Source organism: Pristiophorus japonicus, chromosome 9, assembly GCF_044704955.1.
Source record: "Pristiophorus japonicus isolate sPriJap1 chromosome 9, sPriJap1.hap1, whole genome shotgun sequence".
Lineage (NCBI taxonomy): Eukaryota > Metazoa > Chordata > Chondrichthyes > Pristiophoridae > Pristiophorus > Pristiophorus japonicus.
Genome location: NC_091985.1, coordinates 110,977,140 through 110,996,877, shown reverse-complemented (window position 1 = coordinate 110,996,877; position 19,738 = coordinate 110,977,140). Strand labels below are relative to the sequence as shown.

At 47.0% G+C, this 19,738-nt stretch overlaps 2 pseudogenes; both read right to left on the bottom strand.

The window, feature by feature from the left end:
• Positions 1 to 1,890: 1,890 nt before the first annotated feature.
• LOC139274208 (U2 spliceosomal RNA) lies at positions 1,891 to 2,069 on the bottom strand (annotated as a pseudogene).
• A 93-nt stretch (positions 2,070 to 2,162) lies between these two features.
• On the bottom strand, positions 2,163 to 2,400 carry LOC139274306 (U2 spliceosomal RNA; annotated as a pseudogene).
• Between the last annotated feature and the right edge of the window lie 17,338 nt (positions 2,401 to 19,738).

Below are 19,738 nucleotides of genomic sequence, written 5' to 3'. Positions count from 1 at the left end.
ATGGACGACGTACAGAAGATACATCAAGTCGCTGGAGATATATCACCAACGATGTCTCTGCAAGATCCTGCAAATCCCCTGGGAGGACAGGCGCACCAACATCAGTGTCCTCGCCCAGGCTAACATCCCCAACATTGAAGCATTAACCACACTCGTTCAGCTTCGCTGGGCAGGCCACTTAGTTTGCATGCCAGACAAGAGACTCCCCAAGCAATTGCTCTACGCGGAGCTCCTTCATGGCAAACGAGCCAAAGGTGGGCAGCGCAGACGTTACAAGGACATCCTCAAGGCCTCCCTGGCGAAGTGCAACATCACCACTGGCACCTGGGAGACCCTGACCGAAGACCGCCCTAGATGGAGAAAGTGCATCCGGGAGGGCATTGAACTCTTCGAATCTCAATGCTACGAGCGTGAAGAGGTCAGGCGCAGGCAGCGGACGGAACGTGTGGTAAATCAGAACCAACCCCCCCCTTCCTCTGACCAATATCTGTCCCACCTGTGACAGGGTCTGTGGCTCTCGTGTTGGACTGTTCAGCCACCAAAGAACTCATTCTAGGAGTGGAAGCAAGTCTTCCTCGACTCCGAGGGACTGCCTATGTTGTTGATGATGACTTTATACTCTCTCACCTTGCTCCTCAGAATCTGACCACGATCAGCCCCGACACTCACGTCACCAGGCACACCGGCAGCACCAACAACACCACCAGCAACCTTCTCCGTAATCACCTGATGCTGCACAGGACAGAGGGCATCAGCACACGACCACATTGCTGCCAGGGATGGCCTCACCATGGCCAGATTTACTCCAGTATCCTCCTTGTTTACCGTAGCTTTGGCCAGGTCCTCTTCCTTGGTAAACATATTTCTATGAACCAGCACAATCGGCCAGAGTGATCGAGATTAAATGTTTCTTTTTCTTTTTTCTCCTTTCCATTAGAAAGTATTCCTTGATGTATTTAAGAGTGGTAATTTGGTGCACTTTTATTAATACAGCTGAAAATGGGATTTATCTGGGAAACTAAGCATTTGTAATGAGGGTGTCTAGTCCTCCCTGAATTGGTGCTGCTGGTGTGCCTGATGATGCTGGTGTTGGAACTGAATATGGAGACAGACAGAGTTATGGTACTATGTCAGCTGCTGTGGAGTTGTTTGCTTATACCCTGCTTTGTGTTGTACATAGTGCCATATGTCCTTGTTATCCATGGGTCTTGCCTTGCAGTTTGGCCTAGTTTTGGGCTAATTGTTGTTTTATTTCCTTCTACCTTGCCTCCCTTTGTGCTGGCTGGCTGCAGCTTAAATTGCTTGAAGTTCCTTATCCTTTCTGTCGTTTTACAGTTTCCTTGTTTGCAAGCTGGATGCTAAGTTTGTAGGTGTGAGCAGTGATGGCTAATTTTGATTGTTGAGTGTTTGACCTTTGAAGCATTTGAACGGTATCTATCATCTTGTGGTTTTTCAGGTTTCTGACTAGCTGTGTAAAGTGTGTGAGGTTTAAGCCCATTGTTGTCCGGGTGGTTGTAGTTTTCAGAGCAGCACACATGTATGTGGCTGGTTTAAAGTTTGCTGAGGCAAATGCTGGAGCTAAAAGACTGGTTGCGGGCAGCGGGAGTGTGTTTTGCGAGAGAATGTGCAAAGAAATTGTTGTTGGTGTGTGGGGGAAGTTTGTGGGTATTTGTCAGATGAGAGTGTCAGCAGAGCTTTGTAATGCATGTAATAAGCATGTTGTGTTTTTTGAAATTTGAGAGTGAATGTCAAGCCTGCCCCCGGGTTTTGCATGGCAGAAGGGAAACTGTGGCCCTTCCCCACCGTGCCTTTGCGGCGACTGCATAAAAAGAAAGAAGAAAAGGAGATGTTTTTAATGAATCTGCTTTTAATTTTGAAATTCTCCCAAAAGGGAGGTGCACCGTTCCCAGAGACACTGCAATACCGGGTCGATGCGTGGAGTGGACGGAGCAAGCCCCTATTCCATCTCCCTGTTCCAAAAATCAATTTAATATATGGTCCCCAGATAGGGGACGTATCAGATATTAAACTGATAAGAACAGATTTTTTTTTTTAAATTCGTAGGCAATCTTTCCAATTCTTTGTCAAATCACAAACGCCAGAGGTCACCTTGCACATGCCAAGGATCACTCTGCACCAATGCTCTTAGCCAAAAGGCCGAGAGCCACTGCACCGTTCCTGGAAGTACTGCAATACCAGGTTCGTGCCATGGAGGTGGATGGGTCCGGCCCCCCACACACCTCCGTGGAGGTGGATGGGTCAAGCCACCCCACCCACCTCCTATTTCCAAAAAGCATAGGAGAACCACCTTCCTGATCCAGGGAGAACCACTTTGGGGTCATGGTTACTCCCCTGTCAGGTCAGTTACGCATGATCTTAGCCAAAAGGCCGAGAAGCGGTTAGGGTTCGGGTTTTTTTCTCTCGAAAGGGGACGTTACCAGCCACCTACGCCAGTTCTGCCCATTTAGGCAACTTTGGCCAGCTAATAGTTACTCCAGCATATGTGGCCACTTCAGAAAATCCTTGGGGAGAGTTAAAGAAATCGGCGCAGGTCTGGGAATTAAACATACAGGGGTATCTGACAATTCGGAAGGATAGACAAGAAGGGAAAGGAGGTGGCGTAGCTCTGTTAATAAAAGATGATATCAGGGCAGTTGTGAGAGATGATATTGGCTCTAATGAACAAAATATTGAATCATTGTGGGTGGAGATTAGAGATAGTAAGGGGAAAAAGTCACTGGTGGGCGTAGATTATAGGCCCCCAAATAATAACTTCACGGTGGGGCCGAGAATAATCGAGGGAATAATAGAGGCATGTGAAAAAGGAACGGCAGTAATCATGGGGGATTTTAACCTACATATTGATTGGTCAAATCAAATCGCACGGGGTAGCCTTGAGGAGGAATTCATAGAATGCATACGGGATTGTTTCTTAGAACAGTATGTTACAGAACCTACACGGGAGCAAGCTATCTTAGATCTGGTCCTGTGTAATGAGACAGGAATAATAAACAATCTCCTTGTAAAAGATCCTCTCGGAATGAGTGATCACAATATGGTTGAATTTGTAATACAGATTGAGGGTGAGGAAGTAGTGTCTCAAACGAGCGTACTATGCTTAAACAAAGGGGACTACAGTGGGATGAGGGCAGAGTTAGCTAAAGTAGACTGGGAACACAGACTAAACAGTGGCACAATTGAGGAACAGTGGAGGACTTTTAAGGAGCTCTTTCATAGTGCTCAACAAAAATATATTCCAGTGAAAAAGAAGGGCGGTAAGAGAAGGGATAACCAGCCGTGGATAACCAAGGAAATAAAGGAGAGGATCACATTAAAAACCAATGCGTATAAGGTGGCCAAGGTTAGTGGGAAACTAGAAGATTGGGAAAATTTTAAACGACAGCAAAGAATGACGAAGAAAACAATAAAGAAAGGAAAGATAGATTATGAAAGTAAACTTGCGCAAAACATAAAAACAGATAGTAAAAGCTTTTACCGATACATAAAACGGAAAAGAGTGACTAAAGTAAATGTTGGTCCCTTAGAAGATGAGAAGGGGGATTTAATAATGGAAAATGTGAAAATGGCTGAGACCTTAAATAATTATTTTGCTTCGGCCTTCTCAGTGGTCACGACAATGTGGGAAGGGAGGACCTTGAGACAATCACTATCACGAGTGGGGTAGTGCTGGACAGGCTAATGTGACTTAAGGTAGACAAGTCCCCTGCTCCTGATGAAATGCATCTTAGGGTATTAAAAGAGATGGCGGAAGTTATAGCAGATGCATTCGTTATAATCTACCAAAATTCTGTGGACTCTGGGGAGGTACCAGCGGATTGGAAAGCAGCTAATGTAACGCCTCTGTTTAAAAAAAGGGGGCAGACAAAAGGCAGGTAACTATAGGCCGGTTACTTTAACATCTGCAGTTAGGAAAATGCTTGATATTATTAAGGAAGTAATAGCGGGACATAGGAATAGTGCAATCAAGCAGACGCAACATGGATTCATGAGGGGAAATCATGTTTAACTAATTTACTGGAATTCTTTGAGGATATAACAAGCATGGTGGATAGAGGTGTACCGATGGATGTGGTGTATTTAGATTTCCAAAAGGCATTCGATAAGGTGCCACACAAACGGTTACTGCAGAAGATAAAGGTACACGGAGTCAGAGGAAATGTATTAGCATGGATCGAGAATTAGCTGGCAAACAGAAAGCAGAGAGTCGGGATAAATGGGTCCTTTTCCGGTTGTAAATCGTTGGTTAGTGGTGTGCAACAGGGATCGGTGCTGGGACCTCAACTGTTTACAATATACATAGATGACCTGGAAGAGGGGACCGAGTGTAGTGTAACAAAATTTGCAGATGACACAAAAATTAGTGGGAAAGCGGGTTGTGTAGAGGACACAGAGAGGCTGCAAAGAGATTTAGATAGGTTAAGCGAACGGGCTAAGGTATGGCAGATGGAATACAATGTCGGAAAATGTGAGGTCATCCACCTTGGGAAAAAAAACAGTAAAAGGGAATATTATTTGAATGGGGAGAATTTACAACATGCTGCGGTGCAGAGGGACCTGGGGGTCCTTGTGCATGAAACTCTTTTTGGCCTTGTGCATGAATCCCAAAAAGTTACTTTACAGGTGCAGCAGGTAATCAGGAAGGCGAATGGCATGTTGGCCTTCATTGCGCGAGGGATGGAGTACAAAAGCAGGGAGGTCCTGCTGCAACTGTGCAGGGTATTGGTGAGGCCGCACCTGGAATGCTGCGTGCAGTTTTGGTCACCTTACTTAAGGAAGGATATACTAGCCTTGGACATTGTATTCCATCTGCCAAACCTTAGCCCATTTGCTTAACCTATCCAAATCTCCTTGCAGCCTCTCTGAATCCTCTGCACAACCCGCTCTCCCACTAATCTTAGTGTCATCTGCAAATTTTGTTGCACTACACTCTGTCCCCTCTTCTAGGTCATCTATGTAAATTGTAAACAGTTGTGGTCCCAGTACTGATCCCTGTGGCACACCACTAACCATTGATTTCCAACCGGAAAAGGACCCTTTTATCCCGACTCTCTGCTTTCTGTTCGCCAGCCAATTCTCGATCCATGCTAATACATTTCCTCTGACTCCGCATACCTTTATCTTCTGCAATAACCTTTTGTGTGGCACCTTATCGAATGCCTTTTGGAAATCTAAATACACCACATCCATCGGTACACCTCTATCCACTATGCTCGTTATATCCTCAAAGAATTCCAGTAAGTTAGTTAAACATGATTTCCCTTTCATGAATCCATGCTGCGTCCGCTTGATTGCACTATTCCTTTTCAGATGTCCCGCTATTTCTTCCTCAATGATAGTTTCAAGCATTTTCCCCACTACAGATGTTAAACTAACCGGCCTATAGTTACCTGCCTTTTGCCTGCCCCCTTTTTTAATCAGAGGCGTTACATTAGCTGCTCTCCAATCCGCTGGTACCTCCCCAGAGTCCACAGAATTTTGGTAGATTATAACAAATGCATCTGCTATAACTTCCGCCATCTCTTTTAATACCCTGGGATGCATTTCATCAGGACCAGGGGACTTATCTACCTTCAGTCCCATTAGTCTGTCCAGCACTACCTCCCTAGTGATAGTGATCATCTCAAGGTCCTCCCTTCCCACATTCCTATGACCAGCAATTTTTGGCATGGTTTTTGTGTCTTCCACTGTGAAGACCGAAGCAAAATAATTGTTTAAGGTCTCAGCCATTTCCACATTTCCTTTTATTAAATCCCCCTTCTCATCTTCTAAGGGACCAACATTTACTTTAGTCACTCTTTTCCGTTTTATATATCTGTAAAAGCTTTTACTATCTGTTTTTATGTTTTGCGTAAGTTTACCTTCGTAATCTATCTTCCCTTTCTTTATTGCTTTTTTAGTCATTCTTTGCTGTTGCTTAAAATTTTCCCAATCCTCTCGTTTCCCACTAACCTTGGCCACCTTATACGCATTGGTCTTTGATTTGATACTTTCCTTTATTTCCTTGGCTATCCACGGCTGGTTATCTCTTCTCTTGCCGCCCTTCTTTTTCACTGGAATACATTTGTGTTGGGCATTATGAAAGAACTCCTTAAAAGTCCTCCACTGTTCCTCAATTGTGCCACCGTTTAGTCCTTGTTTCCAGTCTACTTTAGCCAACTCTGCCCTCATCCCACTGTAGTCCCCTTTGTTTAAGCATAGTACGCTCGTTTCTGACACAACTTCCTCATCCTCAATCTGTATTACAAATTCAACCATATTGTGATCACTCATTCCGAGAGGATCTTTTACAAGGAGATCGTTTATTTTTCCTGTCTCGTTACACAGGACCAGATCCAAAATGGCTTGCTCCCTTGTAGGCTCTGTTACATACTGTTCAAAGAAACAATCCCGTATGCATTCTATGAATTCCTCCTCCAGGCTACCCCCTGCGATTTGATTTGACCAATCGATATGTAGGTTAAAATCCCCCATAACTACTGCCGTTCCTTTTTCACATGCCTCCATTATTCCATTGATTATTGCCCGCCCCACCATGAAGTTATTATTTGGGGGCCTATAAACTACGCCGACCAGTGACTTTTTCCCCTTGCTATCTCTAATCTCCACCCACAATGATTCAACATTTTGTTCATTGGAGCCAATATCATCCCTCACAACTGCCCTGATATCATCCTTTATTAACAGAGCTACCCCACCTCCTTTCCCTTCTTGCCTATCTTTCTGAATCATCAGATAGCCCTGTATGTTTAATTCCCAGTCTTGGCCACCTTGCAACCATGTTTCTGTAATGGCCACCAAATCATACCCATTTGTAATGATTTGTGCCGTCAACTCATTTACTTTATTTCTCATGCTGCGTGCATTTAGGTAGAGTGTTTTCATCGTAGTTTTTAAACCATGATTTTTAGTTTTTACCCCTCCTGCAGCCCTTTTATATTCAGTGGCCCTTTTTGTTTCTTGCCTTTGGTTTCTCTGCCCTCCACTTTTACTCATCTCTTTTCTGTCTTTTGTTTTTGTCTCCTTTTTGTTTCCCTCTGTCTCCCTTTATTGGTTCCCATCCCCCTGCCATATTAGTTTAACTCCTCTTGTGCAGTAACCTTTTATGTGGCACCTTGTTAAATATCTTCTGGAAGTTCAAATACACCACATCCACTAGTTCCCCTTTATCCACCCTGTTCGTTATATCTTCAAAGAATTCCAGCAAATTTTTCAAACATAACTTCCCCTTCATAAATCCATGCTGACTCTGTCTGACCGAATTATGCTTTTCCAAACGTTCTGCTTCTTTAATAATGGACTCCAACATTTTCCCAACCACAGATGTTAGGCTAACTGGTCTATAGTTTCCTGCTTTTTGTCTGCGTCCTTTTTGAAATAGGGGTGGTACATTTGCAGTTTTCCAATCTGCTGGGACCTCCGCAGAATCTAGGGAATGTTGGTAAATTACAAACAATGCATCCATTATCCCTGCCACAACTTCTCTTAAGACCCTAGGATGCAAGCCATCAGGTCCAGTGGATTTATCCGCCTTTAGTCCCATTATCTTACTGAGTACCACCTCCTTCGTGATTGTGATTGTGTTAAGTTCCTCACCCCCCCCCGCTTTGCCCCTTGACTATCAACTGTTGCGATATTGTTTGTGTCATCTCCGTAAATACTGATACAAAATATTTGTTCAGAGTTTCTGCAATCTCCATGTTCCCCATTACTAATTCCCCGATCTCGCCCTCTAAGGGACCGACATTTATTTAGCCACTCTTTTCCTTCTTATATACCTATAGAAACTCTTCCTATCTGTTTTTATATTTTGTGCTTTCATAGTCTATCTTCCCTTTCTTAATCATTTTTTAGTTATTCTTTGCTGGCTTTTAAAAGCTTTCGAATCTTCTGTATTCCCACTAGTTTTGGCCACTTTGTATGTCCTTGTTTTTAATTGGATAACGTCCTTTATTTCTTGAGTTAGCCACAGATTTACACCCTTTCCTCCTCACTGGAATATATTTTTCTTGAAAGTTGTGAAATATCTCCTTAAATGTACATGACTGTTTATCAACCATCCTACATTTTAATCTATTTTCCCAGTCCACTTTAGCCAACTCTGCCCTCATACCTTCATAGTCCGCTGGTGTGAGATCCAATTTTCTCACCCTCCATCTGAATTTGAAATTCAACCATGCTATGATCACTCATTCCAAGGGGATCCTTTATGAGGAGATTGTTTATTAATCCTGCCTCATTACACCGGACCACATCCAAGATAGCCTGCCCCCTGGTTGGTTCTGTAACAACTCTGTTGGTTGGAGTATAAACCAGAAAATAGTGGGGACTTGTAAAAAGGGAACAGCAATAATCATGGGTGATTTTAACCTCCATATTGATTGGACAAATCAAATTGGTCAGGGTAGGGTTGAGGAAGAGTTCATAGAGTGCATAAGGGATGGGTTCCTTGAGCAGTATGTAATGGGTATGGTTCTTAATGAATACTTTGCATCTGTTTTCACAAAAGAGAGGGGTAATGCAGGCATTGCAATCGGGGAGGAGGAGTGTGAAATAGTAGATGAAATAAACATAGTGAGAGAGGAAGTATTAAGGGGCTTAGCAGCTTTGAAAGTGGATAGATCCCCAGGCCCAGATGAATTTCATCCCAGGCTGTTAAGAGAAGCAAAAGAAGCATTTTCCAATCCTCTCTGTCTACAGGTGTGGTGCCGGAGGACTGGAGGACTGCTAACGTTGTACCTTTGTTTAAAAAGAGAGAAATGGATAGACTGAGTATTACAGGCCAGTCAGCCAAACCTCAGTGGTGGGAATGTTATTGGAAAAATTCTGAGGAACAGTTTAAATCTTTATTTGGAAAGACACAGATTAATCAAGGACAGTCAACATGGATTTTTTATGGGCACGTCGTGTCTGACTAACTTGATTGAATTTTTTGAGGAGGTAACAAGGAGGGTCGATCAGGGTCGTGCGTTCGATGTCGTGTATATGGATTTTCGCAAGGCTTTTGATAAGGTTGCACATGGCAGGCTGGTCACGAAAGTAAAAGCCCATGGGATCCAGGGCAAAGTGGCAAGTTGGATTCAAAATTGGCTCAGAGGCAGGAAGCAACGGGTAATGGGTCGATAGATGTTTATTGTGGCTGGAAGGCTGTTTCCAGTGGGATTCCGTGGGGCTCAGTACTGGGTCCCTTGCTTTTTGTGGTATATGTTATGTCTCAAATAAAGCAATGAGTCTGAGTACTGTAGACTTGTGTAAGTGTGACCTTTGTCTCTTTATTCTGACTCCAGAGTGTGCACAGCACGGAAGCCCTGCTTGTATACAGTGCTCCCAAGGGATGTTGGGATCCTTTAGGACTCTAATAGATGCACCCTCTGGTGGTGGTAGAATGCTGGTTACAAGGTGTTGCATACATAACATCACTGCCCCTACCCTGCCCCCGCCAAAGTCAATAGTACACTTATTTACATGGTGAGATGATCTGGGGCTTTCTGCTCCCTAGTCGATCGTCTTGGTACAAAGACAGGTGCAGGTGAGTTGGTTGGGCATTCGCTGGTCTGCTGCGTATCGCTGGTCTGCTGCGTAGCTGGCCTTGCTGGGCTGCTGAGGATGATGAGTTCAGCTTTGTGGTCAACCGTGGGTTGCCACTTGTGTGTGTATCGGAGGGTCGATGTTGGTGGTGTCCTCTTCAGGTTGCTCGTAGCTCTCTGTGAATCAGTTTGGTTTGGTCCAAATGCTTTCTGCAAGTTGGTCCATTTGCAAGTTTGACCTCAAACACCCTACTCCCCTTTTTGGCTATGACAGTGCCAGCAAGCCATTTGGGACCTAGTCCATAGTTGAGTACAAATATCGTGTCATTGACTTTAATATCGCGTGACAAATTTGCGCGATCATGGCACATGCTTTGTTGATGCTGCCTGCCCTCGACATGATCATGGAGATCAGGATGGACTAGAGAAAGCCTTGTTTTGAGTGCCCTTTTCATGAGCAGCTCGGCAGGGAAAACCCCGGTGAGCAAGTGGGGTCTTGTCGGTAGCTGAGCAGGACTCGGGACAAGCGGATCTGCAGGGAGCCTTCTGACACGCGTTTCAAGCTTTGCTTGATGGTTTGGACTGCCCATTCTGCCTGGTCGTTAGATGCGGGCTTGAACGGGGTAGATGTGACGTGCTTGATCCCATTGTGGGCCATGAATTCCTTGAATTCAACGCTGGTGAAGCATGGCCCATTGTCACTGACAAGGACATCGGGCAGGCCGTGTGTGGCAAATATGGCTCGTAGGCTTTCGATGGTGGCAGTGGACGTGCTTACAGACATTATGACACAATCCATTTTGAATATGCAACAACCAAAAATATTTTGCCTAGAAACGGGCCAGCGAAGTCAACGTGGATCCGAGACCACAGTTTGGAGGGCCATGACCACAAACTTAGCGGTGCCTCCCTGGGTGCATTGCTCAGTTGAGAGCAAGTGTTGCATTGGCACACGCAAGACTCCAAATCTGAGTCGATGCCGGGCCACCACACATGGGATCTGGCTATAGCTTTCATCATCACTATGCCTGGATGGCTAATGTGTAGGTTGCGTATGAACGTTTCCCTGCCTTTCTGAGGCAAAACCAAGCAATTACCCCACAAAAGACAGTCTGCTTGTACAGACATTTCATCTTTGCGCCACTGGAACGGCTTGATCTCTTCATGCATCTCCGCTGGGGCGCTGGACCAGCTCCCATGGAGGACACAGTTTTTTTACAAGGGACAGTAAAGAGTCCTGGCTGGTCCAGGTCCTAATCTGGCAGGCCGTAACAACAGGTGACTTTTCGTTTTCAAATGCATCCGTCACCAAGAGCAAGTCTGCAGGCTGTGCCATTTCCGCTCCAGTGGTGGGCAATGGTAGCCAACTGAGAGCATCAGCGCAGTTCTCTGTGCCTGGCCCGTGGCGAATTACATAGTTATATGCAGACAGCGTGAGCTGAGGCATTGGTATTGATACCTTCGCTCTCTGAGAATAGCGATATGAGCGGCTTATGGTCAGTTTCTAACTCGAACTTAAGCCCAAACAGATACTGGTGCATTTTTTTCACCCCGTAAACGCATGCCAGAGCTTCTTTTTCAATCATGCTGTCGGCACTTTCGGCCTTGGACAAACTCCTGGACGCATAAGCGACTGGTTGCAATGTTCCCGATTCGTTTGCTTGTTGTAACACACACCCGACCCCGTACGAAGACGCATCGCAAGCTAGCACTAAACGTTTACATGGGGTCATACAGAACAAGCAGTTTGTTGGAACATAACCGCTTTCTGGCTTTCTCAAAAGCAGTCTCTTGTGATTTCCCCCATACCCAGTCATCTCCCTTGCGTAGCAACATGTGTAGGGGTTCTAGCAAGGTGCGTAACCCGGGTAGGAAATTTCCAAAATGATTGAGGAGTCCCAGGAACGACCGCAGCTCCGTCACATTCTGTGGTCTCAGCGCGTTCTTGATGGCCTCCATCTTGACGTCGGTGGTTCTGATGCCGTCTGCCGTGATTCTTCTCCCTAAGAACTCGCCCTCTGGCGCCAGGAAAACAAACTTTGAGCGTTTCAACCTGAGTCCCACACGATCTAGCCGACTTAGAACCTCTTCCAGGTTCTGAAAGTGTTCGATGGTGTCCCGACCTGTGATCACTATGTCATTCTGGAAAACCACGGTGCACAGAACCGACTTTAGCAGACTCTCCATGTTACTTTGAAAAATGGCCGTGGCCGATCGAATCCCAAACGGGCACCTATTGTAGATGAACAGACCTTTGTACGTGTTGATGCAGGCGAGGCCGTACGAAGATTCCGCCAGCTCCTGCGCCATGTAGGCCGAGGTCAGGTCCAACTTGGTGAATGTCTTTCCTCCTGCCAGTGTCGCAAATAGGTCGCCTGCCTTGGGTAGCGGGTACTGATCCTGCAGCGAAAAACGGTTAATCGTTACTGCATAGTCCCCACAAATTCTGACCGTGCCATCGCCTTTGAGAACCGGAACGATAGGACTGGCCCACTCATTGAGCTCAACCGACGCGATGATGCCCTCTCGTTGAAGCCTGTCCAGTTCGATCTCCACTTTCTCTCGCATCATGTATGGCACCACACGTGCCTTGTGATGGATAGGTCGTGTACCGGGAACCAAGTGGATCTACACCTTCGCCCCAGAGAAATTTCCGATGCCTCGCTCAAATAACGACGGGAACTTGCTCAAAACCTGGGCACATGAGACGTCGTCGATAGACGAAACGGTCGGATGTCGTCCCAGTTCCAGCGGATTTTTCCCAGCCAGCTTCTGCCGAACAGTGTGGGGCCATCTCCTGGTACAATGGGAGTGGGAGTTTGTGCACCGCTCCTTCATAGGAGACCTTTACTGCTGCACTGCCAATTACAGGGACCAGCTCTTTTGTGTAAGTTCTCAGCTTGGTATGAATAGGGCTCAGTTTGGGTCTTTATGCCTTGTTGCACCACAGCGTTTCGAAGCTTGCTCATGATAGACTGACTCGCACCCGTGTCCAATTCCATTGATACTGGAATTCTGTTCAGTTCAACTTTTAACATGATCTGTGGACATTTCGTGGTGAAGGTGTGTACCCCATACTTCTGCCTCCTTGGTTCGATTCTCTAGTTCAGTTTAATCCGCCATAGATCGGTCTTCCTCTGCAACGTGGTGGATTGCAGGGTTTGCAGCTCATCTGCACAATTGCTGGCGGCGTCCCATTGTTCCACAGCCTTTGCACACATAGTCTTTGAAGTGGCATTAATGGGCTCGATGATCACCTCCGCAGCACCAACAAGGTGTTAATTGCCTCGCATTCACGCTTGATGGCAGACTCTGGGTCATCTGAGGTCGTGCAGCTGTAGGCGCGTACATTCTACCATATGCATTCCTGCCTGAAGATGACGTTACTTTGTGTACAGTACTTGCCGATGCATCTTTATGCTGCAAACTTTTTTCGTGTTATCACTGGTGGACACGAATGCCTGGACAATCGTTATGGCTTTGCTCAGGTTCGGTGTTTCAACAGTAAATAGTTTGCGAAGGATAACCTCATGGCCAATGCCAAGCACAAAAAAGTCTCTTTGCATTTGCTCCAGAAATCCATCGAATTCGCAATGTCCTGCAAGGCGCCTTAGTTCGGCGATGTAGCTCGCCACTTCCTGGCTTTCAGACCGTTGACATGTAAAAAATCGATACCTTGCCATCAGAACGCTCTCCTTCGGATTTAGCTGCTCCCAGACCAGCGTTCACAGTTCTTCATACGATTTGGTTGTTGGTTTCACCGGAGCAAGAAGATTTTTCATGAGGCCATAGGTTGTTGCCCCGCAGACGGTGAGGAAGATCGCCCTTCGTTTGACAGCGTTCACATTCCCTTCCAGCTCGTTGGCCACGAAGTCTTGGTTGAGTCGCTCCACGAAGGCTTCCCAATCATCATCTTCTGAGAATTTGTCCAGGATATCAACAGTTCTCTGGATTTTCACGTGTTGGTTCGTTACCTATTACTCGTCGCCAGTTGTTACGTCTCAAATAAAGCAACGTGACTGAGTACTGTAGACATGTGTAAGTGTGACCTCAGTCTCTTTATTCTGACTCCAGAGTGCCAGCACAGCACGGAAGACCTGCTTTATATACAGTGCTCCTAAGGGATGCTGGGATCCCTTGGGACTCCAACGGATGCCCCTCTGGTGGCGGTAGAATGCTGGTTACAAGGTGTTGCATACATAACAGTATATATCGATGATTTAGACTTGAATGTGGGCGATATGATTAAACAGTTTGCAGACGATACTAAAATTGGCTGTGTGGTTGATAATGAAGAAGAAAGCTGTACACTGCAGGAAGATATCAATGAACTGGTCAGGTGGGCAGAAGAGTGGCAAATGGAACTCAGTCTGGAAAAGTGTGAGGTAATGCAGTTGGGGAGGGCTAACACGGCAAGGGAATACACATTAAATGGTAGGACACTGATAAATGTAGAGGAACAAAGGGAACTTGGAGTGCATGTCTACAGATCCCTGAAGGTAGCAAGCCAAATAAATGAGGTGGTTAAGAAGGCATACGGAATCTATGCAGAGGCATAGAATACAAGATTGGGGGGCAGTGCTGTGTGGCGGGGTCAGGTTGGTGGAGGACCTTTGTCTTCCAGATGTTTAGTGTAAGGCCCGTGCTTTTGTACACCTCGGTGAAGATGTTGACTATGACTTGGAGTTTAGCCTCTGACAATGTGGACCACTTTCCATACCTCGGGAGTCTATTATCAGCAAGGGCGGACATCGACGACGAGGTTCAACACCACCTCCTGTGCGCCAGCGCAATACTTCAGCCAGCTGAGGAAGAGAGTGTTCAAAGATCGGGCCCTCAAATCTGGCACCAAGCTTATGGTCTACAGGGCTGTAGTGATAACCGCCCTCCTGTATGGCTCAGAGACATGGACCATATACAGTAGACACCTCAAATCGCTGGAGAAATACCACCAGCATTGCCTCCGCAAGATCCTACAAATCCCCTGGGAGGACAGACACACCAATGTTAGTGTCCTCAATCAGGCCAACATCCCCAGCATCGAAGCACTGACCACAGTCGACCAGCTCCATTGTTCGCATGCCTGACACAAGACTCCCAAAGCAAACACTCTACTCGGAACTCCTACACGGCAAGTGATCCCCAGGTGAGAAGAGGAAACGTTTCAAGAACGCCCTCAGAAACTCCTTGATAAAATGCAACATCCCCACCGACACCTGGGAGTCTCTGGCCAAAGACCGCCCAAAGTGGAGGAAGAGCACCCGGGAGAGCGCTGAGCACCTTGTGTCTCGTCGCCAAGAGCATGCAGAAAACAAGCGCAGGCAGCGGAAGGAGCGTGTGGCAAACCAGTCCCACCCACCCTTTCCTTCAACGACTGTCTGTCCCACCTGTGACAGAGACTGTAATTCCCTAAGAATTCACTTTTACAGTGGAAGCAAGTCTTCCTCGATTTCGGGGGAATGCCTATGATGATGATGGGAATACAAGAGCAGGGAGGTTGTGCTTGAACTGTATAAACACTAGTTAGGCCGCAGCTAGAGAACTGTGCACATTACAGGAAAGATGTGATTGCACGTGAGAGGGTGCAGAGGAGATTTACGAGGATGTTGCCTGGACTGGAGAATAGTCAGCTATGAGGAATTTATTATTTTCTCCAATTTAATATTGGGAAGACCGAAGCCATTATTGTTGGTCCCCACCACAAACTGCGTTCCATAACCACTGACTCCATCCCTCTCCCTAGCATCAATCTGAGGGTGAACAAAACTGTTCGCAACCTCGGTGTCGTATTTGACCCTAAATGAGTTTCCAGCCACATATCCGCAGGGTAACTAAAACTGCTTGTTTCCACCTCTGTAACATTGCCCGCCTCCGCCCATGCCTCAGCTCTTCTGCTGCTGAAACCCTCATGTTATGTATGGAGAAAGAGTCAGACTGAACACTGAGTTTAAAGTAAAGTGTGACCTTAGTATTTTATTGCAGGTCTCCAGAGTGCTTCTCCAACCTGTGAGGCCTGCTTCAATACCTGTGCTCCCAAGGGAATATGGGATCCCTTGGGACTCCAGGAGATGAGCCCTCTGGTGGCTGTACAGAGTATATATAAGTATACATATATAACAAGACTTCCCCCCCAAAGTCAATAGTGTAACTATTTACAATGTGAGTCGATCTGGGGCTCTTCTTGCCCTGGTTGATCGTCTCGGTTTGAAAGCTGGTATTGGAGAATCACTTGTTGGGCCCTCGCTGGGCTGCTGTGCAGCTGCCTTGCTGGGCTGCATGGTGTGGTGGGTCCTGCTGGGCTGCTGTGGATGATGGGTTCTGCTTCGTGGCCAACCGTGGTGCCGGTTGCCACTGGTGTGTGTGTTGGGGGATCAAAAAAGGTAGGGTCCAAAGTGGGTTGCTCAGAATAGTCTGTGAATCTGAGTTTGATTTGGTCCAAGTGTTTCCGGTCAATGAGTCCATTTGAAAGTTTGACCCGAAACACACTGCTCCCCTCTTTGACCATTGACAGTGCCGGGAAGCCACTTGGGACCTTGTCCATAATTCAATACAAATACAGGATCATTGATTTCAATTTCGTGTGACACATTGGCGCTATCATGGTGCGTAATTTGTTGAAGCTGCCTGCTCGCTCTACCTGTTCATGTAGATCAGGGTGATCTAACGAGAGCCTTGTCTTAAGTGTTCTTTTCATTAGTAGTTCAGCAGGTGGGATCCCAGTGAGCGAATGGGGTCTCGTGCAGTAGCTAAGCAGGACGCGGGATAGGCGAGTCTGCAGTGAGCCTTTTGTTACCCTCTTCAAGCCCTGCTTGATGGTTTGCACTGCTCTTTCTGACCATTGGATGCTGGTTTAAACGGGGCAGATGTGACATGTTTGATCCCGTTGCAGGTCATGAATTCTTTGAACTCAGCACTGGCAAAACGTGGCCCGTTGTCGCTCACCAGGACATTGGGTAGACCGTGTGTGGCAAACATGGCCCGCAGGCTTTCAGTAGTGGCAGCGGACGTGTTAGCCGACATTATATCACATTCAGTCTGTAAAGTCCTTCCACAATACCATAAATCCACACAAGGCACATTCTATGGACAAGGTCACTCCATGACCTGAACCTTTATTCACAGGGCTAAGAAGTGATGACCCAGCGTGGGACCTCCCTTTATATACCTGGATGACCCTTGTGCGTGGTGATGGTGGTCAGTAGTTTAGATTCGTCGGCCAGTTCTTGGGTCATGTAAGCTGAAGTGAGGTCCAAATTGATGAACAGGTTGCCGCCTGCCAGCGTGGCAAAAAGGTCCTCTGCTCTCGGGAGCGCGTATCGGTCTTGCAGGGACACCCGGTTGATAGTGGCCTTGTAATCGCCACAGATCCTGACCGAGCCATCTGCTTTTAGGACGGGAACAATGGGGCTCGCCCAGTCGCTGAATTCAGCGGACGAGATGATGCCCTCTCTCAGCAACCGGTCCAACTCGCTCTCAATTTTCTCCCGCACCACATACGGCACAGCTCTGGCTTTGTGGTGCACTGGTCTGGCGTCCGGGATGATGCGTATCACTACTTTGGTAACTTTGAACGTCCCGACGCCAGGTTGAAATACTGATTCAAATTGCTGTAGGACCTGTGAGCATGAACTTCGCTCCACAGATGACATGGCGTGCACATCCCCCCATTTCCAGTTCATCTCAGCTAACCAGCTCCTCCCCAGCAGTGTGGGACCATTGCCCGAGACAATACAGAGTGGCAGCCGGTTCACCGATCCATTGTGTGTGACCGCCAACATTGCACTGCCTAGCACTGGAATGATTTCTTTGGTGTATGTCCGTAATTGCATCTCAATGCGTTCTAGTTTGGGTCTGCTGGCTTTGAGTGGCCACAGCTTTTCGAATTGTTGAACACTCATGAGTGACTGGCTGGCCCCTGTGTCCAGCTCCATGCGTACAGGGATGCCGTTTAATCGGACTTTCATCATCATGGGTGGCGTTTTGGTATATGAGCTGTGAATGTTTGCCACATGAACCCGCTGAATTTCAGCGTCCATTGATTTGCCCAAACGTCATCCTGCCTCGCAGACCCCTCAATGGTTCATCCACCTTGTATATTAGCCTGGTTACAGGCTTTCTGCACATTCTGGCTAAATGGCTACTGAGGTTACAATTTCTGCAGACGAACTGTTGAAACCTGCAAGTCCTGGCAGTATGTCTGACCCCACACCTCCAGCATGAACTGAGATTCCCATTGTTGTGAACAAAAGAGCTGTTACAAGGCATTCCTCGCTCTTGAGCACCCTGTTAGTGGGTGTCAATGGCCCCATCCCGGGCCGCATTGTCCACTGGAGGGACGTAAATGTTCGTTCAGTCTGCCATTGTCTCTGTTGGAGACTTACTCTTGGGTCTATTGCTGCCTGAGTTGTGTTGAACTGCCCTTGCCTGCCTGCGGGGCTCTGTGTCGCGTTTATGATATTGACTCCCTGTTGGAGGCAGAATTGCGCGCATATATTATCTTGGTTTCCTCCTACCCCGCCATAAAAGTCTGAGCCATCAACGCCGCCGCTTCCAAGGTCAAGTCCTTGGTCTCAATTAGCTTTCTGAAAATCCCAGCATGACCGATGCCCTCAATAAAGAAATCCCTTAGCATCTGCTCCGTATAGGCACCTGTGAACTTACAGAGGCTGGCCAAGCGCCGGAGGTCCGCAATGAAATCCGGTATGCTGTCCTTCCCGACGTCGGTGGGTATAGAATCTGTGTCGGGCCATGTGTACGCTGCTCGCCGGTTTGAGGTGCTCACCGATTAATTTGCTGAGCTCTTCAAAGGTTTTGTCCGCCGGCTTCTCGGGTGCTAGCAAGTCTTTCATGAGCACGTAAGTCTTAGGTGCACAGCTGGTCAGCAGATGGCCGCCGCGTCTCCCAGCCAGTCCTTCGTGACAAAACTCTGCTGGAGCCTCTCAATGAAATCATCCCAATTCTCACCAACACAGTATCGTTCATCTGTGCTGCCGGTGGCTATTCTCGTGGGTCGTTGATTCCCGTTTCTCGTCACCAATGTAAAGTCCTTACACAATGCCACAAATCCACACGAGGTACATTCTATGGACAAGGTCACTCCATGACCTGAACCTTTATTCGCAGGGCCAAGAAGTGATGACCCTGCGTGGGACCTCCCTTTATATACCTGGATGACCAGATGGCGAGTGTCTCCCACAAGTTCACTCCCTGTGGTCAAGGTGTGCATTTCTTATGTATATACAGTATTGCAGTGTTGTTACATAAAGGTTACATACATGACACAGTCCACTTGGAGTACGCATCTACAACGACAAGGAACATTTTACACAAGAACAGGCCTGCACAGTCGACATGTACCCTGGACCACGGTTTGAAGGGCCAAGACCATAAACTTAGCGGCACCTCCCTGGGTGTATTACTTAACTGTGAGCATGTAATACATCTGTGCACGCAGGACTCTAAGTCCTCATCAATACCGGGCCACCACACCTGGGATCTGGCAGTCTTTCATCATTACGATGCCTGGGTGAGTACTGTGGAGGTCACTGATGAAGGTATCTCTGTCCTTCTTGGGAACCACTACACGATTTCCCCACAGAAGGCAGTCTGCCTTTAAGGACATTTTATCTTTGTGCCGCTGGAACGGCTTCATCTCTTCCTGCATTTCCACAGGGACACTGGACCAGCTCCCGCGAAGCACACAGTTTTTGACTAGGGACAATAAGAGGTCCTGGCTCGTCCAGGTTTTGATCTGCTGAGTAGTGACGGGTGATTGCTCACTCTCAAATGCTTCCATAACCATGGCTAAATCTGCGGGCTGCGCCATTTCCACCCCCGTGGTGGGCAATGGCAGTCTACTGAGAGCATCGGCGCAGTTTTCTGTGCCTGGCCTGTGGCGGATGGCGTAGTCGTATGCAGCAAAGTGAACACCCATCTCTGGATGCGGGCCGATGCATTGGTATTTATCCCTTTTCTCTTGGAAAACAGGGACATGAGTGGCTTATGGTCAGTTTCCAATTTGAATTTTAGCCCAAAACAGATATTGATGCATTTTCTTTACCCCAGAGACACACGCTAACGCTTCTTTTTCAATCATGCTGTAAGCTCTCTCAGCCTTAGACATACTCCTGGATACGTAAATAACCAGTTGCAGTTTCCCAAAATCATTAGCTGGTTGCAATACACACCCGACG